Below are 9,265 nucleotides of genomic sequence, written 5' to 3'. Positions count from 1 at the left end.
GCGAACGATTAGATCTTAATGGTTAGGTTGCTACAACATAACCAGAATCATAGTTATGCTGCATTCCAGTTAATGTGGCAAACGATTAGGGAAGAATCTGCGGATATAGTGTTGATTGCAGATCCGTATCTGGCAACAACCAACGTCAAAGTGTTACGCAATGACGATAACACAGCAGCGGTAGTGGTTAACGCGGACTTACCAGTTAAGGTAGTCAGTAAGGCTCTGAAGGGTTTAATGATAGTTGACATAGGTGATATGCGAGTGGTTAGCGTTTACGCGCCACCTAGATTTAGTATGGAAGAGTTTCAGAATATGTTGGATAACACGGTAATGGCCGTAACCGGTATCCACAAATTCGTTATCGGGGGGGACTTCAACGCTTGGTCAGCAAGTTGGAACAACCAACTTGGCGAGCGTGGAGAAACCCAGAAACGAAGAGGTGAGTTGGTCTTATCAACCTTTGCGCAGATTGACGCAATTTTATTGAACGACGGCAGCACCCCAACTTATGTTGGACCAGGGCGCACGTCAGTAGTTGATCTTACTTTTGCGAGCAGAACAGTTGCAAGATCATTTAAGTGGGAGGTGTTATCTAGCTATATGAACTCTGATCATCGTGCAATACGAATAGATCTTGAGACGCAAAGCGTGCGTAATTTGTCCCGACCCATAACGGGATGGAGCATCAAGTATTTCAACAAAGATATATTTGAAGTTATGATGCAAGCCGCTTTTGAGACAGAGGTCACAACAAGCGAAGACTTAATGCGTATACTTGTCACGGCGTGTAATGCGACGATGACTAAGCGTAAGAGGTACACTCCTAACAAGAGTGCATTTTGGTGGACGCTAGAGATCGAGGCACTTCGCAAAGAGTGCAAACACCGCGATCGATTAGCGCAAAGAGCATTCAATACTGATCTCTATTCTTCTTTTAGGGACGAGTTCAAGGTGGCACGGAATGCCCTCAAGCGATTGATCAAGCATACCCGACAGAGGAAGTGGAAAGAGTTCCTGGGAACAGCGAACAACGCATCATTTGGTATTGTATATCATACGTTCAAGAAAGTGGCCGAGGGTTCGATTGGACCCCGAACCATGACATTGGACGAGTTTAGGGAAGTGGTGAGCGAGCTTTTTCCTACTCACCCAAACACGGTGTGGTCTGAATATCGTATCGATCAGCCACGAGAGTTTGAAAGGGTAACTAATGATGAGATTCTTGCGGTTGCCAGGAGACTACCCAACAAGAAGGCGCCGGGACCAGATGGTATCCCGAATGAGGCGCTGAAAGTTGGTATGTTGACTGCAACCGATGCATTTTGCAGGGTTTACCAAGGCTGTTTAGAGAACGCGAAGTTCCCCGATGAGTGGAAAAGGCAGAGGTTGGTGTTAATACCGAAGCCGAACAAACCACCAGGGGAACCGGGTTCAGTTCGCCCCATTTGTCTACTAGACGGGGCAGGTAAAGGTTTAGAACGCATCATAGTGCAACGGCTAAATGCACACATCGAGGAGGTCAACGGACTGTCTGACGACCAATTTGGTTTCAGAAGTCGTCGATCTACAGTTGATGCGATTAAACGGGTAGTGGACATTGTTTCGGTAGCTAGAAGTAGAAACAGATACAGTGGACGGTATTGTGCAGTTGTTACATTAGATGTTACTAATGCTTTTAACAGTGCTTCGTGGTTGGCGATTGCAAATGCATTACAGAGAATAAACACTCCTAAATATCTTTATGATATCATTGGTGACTATTTTAGGAATCGTGTGCTGATGTATGATACCACAGATGGACCGGCAGAGATTGCAGTCACATCGGGTGTACCTCAAGGCTCGGTACTTGGCCCAACGTTATGGAACCTCATGTACGACGGTGTCCTACGAGTTGGAATGGTGGAAGGTGCACGGATTATCGGCTATGCAGACGATATAGTATTGTTGGTGGAAGGTAATTGTGTTGATGATATTGAAATTCTCGTTTCCAGCCAGATTCGCATCATCGACAGATGGATGACCGACAACGGATTAAAGATAGCCCCGACCAAGACCGAGTTCATTATGGTCAGTTCCCATCAGAGGATACAGCATGGGGCTATCAGGGTAGGTGATCACGTAGTACATTCGTCGCGCAGCTTAAAGTATTTGGGGATGGTCTTAGATGACCGCCTCGAATACACTTCACACATCAGGTATGCGGTGGAGAGAGCGACGAAGCTATGGACCACCTTGGTAAGGATGATGCCTAATAAGGCAGGTCCGAGTAGTAATGTTAGGCGAGCAATTGCTCTTACTGTTGTGGCGAAGGTCCGGTATGCCTCGCCCATTTGGTGTCATACCCTTAGATTTGCTAACCGTAGACAATGGCTACGTCGGTTTTACCGGCCAGTAGTCCAGCGAGTTATCTCTTCTTTCAGGACAACTTCTCACGATGCAGTCTGCGTGCTTGCGGGAATGATCCCGCTGCATCTCCTCCTGGACGAGGACTCCAGGACTTTTCATCGGAGACGAGCAGAGAACATCGCCGGATCGGTTGCACGTAACATGGAACGTGTCACAACTATGGAACGATGGCAACGAGAATGGGATGAGAGTGCTCACGGTCGGTGGACATACCGTCTCATACCCGACGTCAACAGATGGATAAGTAGAAGATTTGGTGGTGTAGATTTCTTTCTTTCTCAGTTTCTTTCCAGCCATGGCTTCTACGCCTACCAGCTTCATCGGATGCAGTTAACGGGTTCGCCGTTATGCGATGCGTGTGAGGAACCTGAGGACGCCGAACACACGATATTCCATTGTGTACGTCATCGTGAACTGATCATCAGACTTCAGCATCAAGTCGACGAGGAGTTAACGCCGGAGAACATCATCGAAGTTATGTCTGCTAACAGATATAACTGGAGCATGGTTCATCAAGCGGTACGGACGATTATGATTCGACAACAACATCGAAGACACGTCATCGAACGAGGCGAACGACGCGCTTTGCTCGCCAACATCCAGTTGGCCTTGCAGAGCAGCGACAGTGACGACGAGTAACGACAAGGATTCATCGTAGTTCATCGTAGCTTCATCGCCGAGGGCTAGACAGTGGCTAATCACCACTGTTGGAAGCCATTCGTTGCCTGGGATGATGGACATCCACCGCCCGAGTGACGTCGATACCCTAACGGGTGATCCACTCGGGGCCGGTTGAAGGCACGGAGGGGTTTTAGTGAGTAAGAATCTCACACTACCGGGGTTGATCACCCAGGTGTCTTATGCAAGATTTCCCCTTCGATAACAAAAAAAAAAAAAAAAAAAAGGTAGCCAAATGCCTCGTCATCTAATTAGTGACGCGCATGAATGGATTAACGAGATTCCCTCTGTCCCTATCTACTATCTAGCGAAACCACAGCCAAGGGAACGGGCTTGGATGCACTAGCGGGGAAAGAAGACCCTGTTGAGCTTGACTCTAGTCTGGCATTGTAAGGCGATATAGGAGGTGCAGCATAGGTGGGAGGGCTTCCTCGTGGAGCTCGCCTCTGAGATACCACCACTCTTACTGTTGCCTTACTTACATGATTGGGTGGAACAAGCGCGGGCCCCAGGTCCGGATCGTGCGCGCACCTCCTCCGGGGGGCTGTGGCGGCGGTTCGCCTGCGCGCGCCCAATGCGCCGTGTTTCTCGCTCAGCGTCCAGTGTGTCGCTGGGTGGTGCCGCCGGGGAGACTGCATCGTAGCATCGTCGTGTGTAGCGTGTTACCCGCTTGTCCGACCGTGAGCCGTGGCCCGCAAGGGTACAAGCTTGCGTACGTCGGTGCATTCGTGGTGCACTGCTTCTGCGCGGTCGATCGTTTATGATGTCACGTTTGCCCCCGGTTCCGCGCGCCGCCCGGCTCGAAGACTCCTGGACAGGTCCTTTCGGTCCACGTCATGGACAGTGCCAGGTGCGGAGTTTGACTGGGGCGGTACATCTCCAAAACGATAACGGAGGTGTCCAAAGGTCAGCTCAGTGTGGACAGAAACCACACGCTGAGCATAAGGACAAAAGCTGGCTTGATCCCAACGTTCAGTACACTTCGGGACAGCGAAAGCTTGGCCTTACGATCCTTTTGGTTATAACGAGTTTTTAGCAAGAGGTGTCAGAAAAGTTACCACAGGGATAACTGGCTTTTTTTTTTTTTTTTAAACGGGTTTTTATTTTGTTTCAAAATTAAACCCTCCCGCTCCCCTACATTTTACCCGCGAGGGCTTACCCTGCAGGGGGTTTCATGGCTTAATGGCCAACCTTTTGTCCGTGCGAAAAGCACCTTCCATGTTTTATTTCTATTTCTAAATTCAACCGAAAAATTCACTCATTCCCCTAAATAGGGCGCTTTTTCACGCTCGATGCGTCGCTGTTTTTACGTGCATACCACGCCTAGCGGGAGGCAACTTCTGCCTCGACCACGGCGGCTTCTTCCGCGGCGTTCAGGCCACCGTCCGTGGCCTCGTTTTCCTCGTCGATTGCGCGGTTGCGCATACCAGATGGTCCGGCTGCAAAATCCGCGCGTTCTCGGCCGTCATCGTCATTGTTTATCGCCTGGCCGGACATCCCGAGAAGACGACGGTTTCGTCTCCTCTCCCTGAACCGCGCTTGACGCTCACGAAGCGCTGCACGTCGCTGAGCGGTCCGTGGTGAAGCTGGTGGGGTTGGGGGAAGTCCAGCTCGACGTTCTTCCCGCCGGCGTGCTGTTGCTGCTCGCCGGTTGGCGTTGCGTCGCTCGTTACGGGCCCGCCGCACTTCCGCGCGTTGGGCCTCCAGCTCTGCTGCGTCTTCGTCCTGACGCTCGATGACGTTAACAGCCAATGCTGCCCGCTCCTCGTCCCACGCTCGCTGCAGTTGGGCCGTTATTCGCTTCGCGGCTTCGCAGATACGACTCCAGCTATCGGCGTCGCGCAACAAGTGCCGCTGGAGGGTGTCCGGACAGACAGGGTCCGGACCTCCCTCGCCGAGTAGCTCCTGTCGAACTGCCGCAAAGCGTGGGCACTCGAAGAAGGCGTGCTCCGCCGTCTCTGGGACGCCGACGCACAACTGGCAGTCTGGGGACGACGTGAATCCATTGTGGCACAAGTAGTCACGGAAAAATCCGTGTCCGGACAAAACCTGTGCCAGATGGAAAGTCATATCTCCATGTTTCCTAGACTGCCAGTCGCCGACCGATGGAATTACACGGTGCGTCCACCGCGTGTGCCGGCTAGCATCCTGTTGCAGTGCGTCGGCATCCCATTCCTCCTGCCAGCAGTCGATGGTGTTCTGCCGCTCCGTCGCCCGGATGTCCTCCCTCGTTGCAGCACGGTCTGGAGCAAGGAGTTGTTGGTGAACCCGAGCATCCTCGTTGATGAGGTGGCATATCGGTACGAGTCCAGCGAGTAGGGTGGCCGTCTCATACCTGACGGTACGGAATGCCCGTGCCACCCTGATGGCTGCTTTTCGCTGAACTCGTTGCAGCATCCGTCGGCACTCTCGCACCTGAGTTGCCTCAGCCCAGACGGGAGCAGCATACCGCAACACCGATTCTGCCACATACGCCAGCAGCCTTGACTTGGCCGTCCTGGGGCCGCTGTGGTTTTGCATGAGGCGCGTTACAGCTGCCACCACGCGCGACGCCTTTTCGGAGACTTTCGTGACGTGATCTCGCCATTTCAGGTGATCTTGGAGCTGCACGCCCAAGTACCTGATGCTCCTAGAAGACTGGACTTCCACGTCACCGACGCGAAATGTCACCTGCGGCGGAGTCTTCTTGCTTGAGATCAGGACGGCTTCAGTCTTGGCTGGGGCCAGCTCCAGACCGTGCTGTTGCATCCAACGTTGGACCTGGTCAACGGCCTCCTCTGCTCTCGCGCGAACCTCGTCCGTGGTGGTAGCAGGTACCAACAGCGCCAGATCGTCCGCGTATCCGATGACTTCGACGTCGGGAGGTAGCGGCACATCCAGCACCCCGTCATACATGATGTTCCACAGAGTTGGGCCCAGGATGGACCCCTGTGGAACACCGGCGGTTACATGCCGTACGGCGGGGCCTTCGCTCGTGTCAAAGTACAGCACACGATCCTCGAAGTAGCTTCGAAGCATCCGTTGGAGGCCGACGGGAACACCTTTTGCCTGAAGGGCGCTGGCAATGGATTGCCAGCTGGCCGTGTTGAACGCGTTCTTCACGTCCAACGCCACCACAAGCAAGAAACGGTTATCCCGGCCGTTCGTTCGCCGGAACGACATGGCGGTACGGCCGGCCTCAACAACCCGCTGGATGGCGCTCACTGTCGACCGCCCTCGACGAAATCCGAACTGCCGGTCCGACAGTCGGGGTGAAGACGGCTCCTCGAGATGTTCATTGAGGCGATTCAGGATGAGGCGCTCAAGTACCTTCCCCAGTGCGTCGAGCATGCAGAGGGGTCGGTACGAGCTGCTCTCTCCCGGAGGCTTCCCCTGCTTCGGCAGCAACACCAGTCGTTGCCTCTTCCACTGCGCCGGAAACGAAGCGCGGTTGAGGCAATCCTGGTACAGGACCCGGAAGACCTCCGGGAACAACATGATGGCCGTCTTCACTGCCGCATTCGGGATGCCATCGAGCCCTGGTGCTTTGCGATTTGCCATCTGGCTCGCGATGAGCAGCAGCTCGTCGTCCGTTACCGGTGCAATTCCCGCCGTTGTTGTTGCTCCCTCGACGCTTCCAACGTTGCTCAGCTGCGACCAGTCACAGGGCGGATGCTCAGGGAAGAGGTCGGACACAATGCGTTCGAGGACGACCCGGTCCGCTTCTGAAGGCGTCCGACTGCCCCGGAGCCGGGACATGACGACACGGTATCCTGCCCCGAACGCATTCTCTTCTGCAATTTCGATCAGCTCCTGGAACAAGTTCCGCTTGCTAGCTCGAATTGCTCTACTGAGCTCCGCCCTTGCTGTCCTGTGCTCAGCTGCTGCTATGCTGCGCTCCTCCAAGTCAGCCGTCTGCAGCATCCGGTCACGGGCAACCTCGCAGTTGTTCCTCAGGCGAGCCAGGAGGGGAGACCACCAAAATGTGTTACGGTGCGGGTCTTGGTGCACTCGGGTAACCCGTTGCATCGTCTCGTCGCAGGCCTTCAACATGGCTGCGATCATACCCTCCTGGGTCGATGCGCGTTGGACAAAGTCCGCAGCGAACAGCGCCTCGAGGAATGAGGAAGGAGAAAACTGCGAGGTCTTCCATCTACGGCCAGCGTGACGCACACGCCTCTGGCTAGCGGAAGCACCCTGCCGCGATGACGGTTGCCGCTGATGTTGCTGCTGCTGCTGTTGCGATGGCTGCTGTTGCTGCTGCTGCTGCTGAAGTGACTGCTGCTGCTGCGCAGAGGACTGTTGCGCTGGCTGCTGCTGGTCCTGCAGCTGCTCGGGCGATGCTGGTGTTCCTCCCACGGTGTAGAGAACATAGCGGTGGTCTGACGCGGTGTATCTTGTGCTAACAACCCAGGTGTCAGGGCGAGCGATCGACGGGCTCGCGAATGCCACATCCACTATACTCGGGAGAGCCACCCCGTTGCCATCAAACGTGTATTCCCGACCTTGATTAATCACGATTAGGCCAAGCTGCTCCACCATTCCATGCAGCTCTTCCCCGCGGTCGCAAGTCCTCGGGCTGCCCCACTCCTCATGTCTGGCGTTAAAATCGCCGGCGACGACGACTTGAGGGTGGGAGAAGCCTTCGAGTTCTATTGCTTCCAAGAAGCGCTCGAACTCTGCGAGGTTAAGGCTTGGTGGAGCATAGCAGCTGATGAAAACCACTCCGCCGATCTGCGCTGCAACCAACCCCTGAGCTTCACTGCACCACACCCGCTGTATTGGTAGCTCACCGACAGCTACCACCGCTACCGCCTTGCAGCTGCTGAATGCCCACCGGCCGTTGTTTTCAGGTGGGCGCAGAACATCAGAGAGAATGAGCACGTCTGCTTTCTCCTCTCTGGCAGCTTGCAGCACCAGGTTCTGGGCATCACGGCCATGGCCCAGGTTCGCCTGCAGAACTTTCAGGGCCGGGAACATCGTTGGGCCGAACGAGCACATTCGCTGTGGCCTATGTGGTGAGCGCCACCGCACAGTGCGCACTTTGCCTCATTCTGGCAGGATCGTGCTTTGTGTCCGGTAAGCCCACAGCGGATGCACAGATTCTGTCGATCTGCGGTGGAACGGCAGTTCGAGGCGATGTGGCCCATCTCCAGACAGCGGAAACAGCGCTGTCGCTCTGGAGGCGTTGGTGGGGCTGCTCGAACCTTGCTCACACAGTCGCACAGGAACAGTTTAAGTCCTTCCAACTGCCGAGCCGACTTCACAGGTAGCCGGATGCGTGCTCGCTTCGAACCATCCGGTAGTTCCCAAATGTTGGCAGAAACAACTCCAGCACTTGCGCCAATCTTATCATCGAGGGCAGCAATGATATCTTCCTCCGTAGCAAGGGGATCGATATCGACTACCAGCAGCTCACCCATTTCTGTGACAAGCCGACTGACGCCTGCGTCGCCGATGATTTTGCGGACGCCTTCCAGCATAAGCGGAGCGTTTGCCGTCTTGCTCAGCTCCATACGTAGCAGCCTAGCATGAGTTCGGCGGCCCTGCTTAATATGCCCTTTCATTTCGCTATGAGCCGCGTCCAGACGAATGGCTTTGCGCACCTTCTCGTAGATGCCATCCCAGGTTTCGCCTTCACTGGGAGACACCTCGATGATGTCAGGCCTCGGCTTTCGCTTACGCTGTAGCTGCTGCTGCTGCTGCATACGCTCCTGCTGTTGCTGCTGCGAGCCAGCGACCGCCTGTCGCTGTGGCTGACGTTGCTGCTGCTGCTGTTGATGTTGCGCGATACCGACTGCCTGTCGCTGTAGCTGACGCTGCTGCTGCTGCTGTTGCGGCTGCTGCTGGGAGCGTGGCTTACCCGTAGCTTTGCCGCGATATCTACGCCGCACGACCTCGCTGTAGGTCAACTCCGGCACGACGTCTCCGCGGACGGCTGTCAATGCCTCGCTACGCGGCGGCATGACTGCGCGCGACGTCGACGCGCGGGGCTGCTCCTGCTCGTGCTGGTTCCGCTGCTGCTGCTGTTGCTGCTGCTGCGGCTGCGCAGAGGATCGGCGCGGCAACGGAGTTGGAGGTTGACGTGGACTAGCTGACGGTTGTCCACCGCCAACCTTTGCCGCCAGCAGAGAGTTGAGCACATCTCGATCGCGTTGATGTGCGGCGGCTAACTTCTCCATCTGCGCCTCGAGCTTCT

General features: G+C 55.1%; 1 pseudogene; it reads left to right on the top strand.

Annotated features, from left to right (window-relative positions):
- The window catches only part of LOC133394549 (large subunit ribosomal RNA), an 8,872-nt pseudogene extending 4,384 nt beyond the window's left edge, over positions 1–4,488 (top strand).
- Positions 4,489–9,265: the final 4,777 nt, after the last annotated feature.

The sequence above is a fragment of the Anopheles gambiae genome (assembly GCF_943734735.2).
Source record: "Anopheles gambiae chromosome X unlocalized genomic scaffold, idAnoGambNW_F1_1 X_unloc_2, whole genome shotgun sequence".
Lineage (NCBI taxonomy): Eukaryota > Metazoa > Arthropoda > Insecta > Diptera > Culicidae > Anopheles > Anopheles gambiae.
Note: the sequence above shows the minus strand (reverse complement) of the source record. Positions and strands in the feature narration are given on the sequence as shown.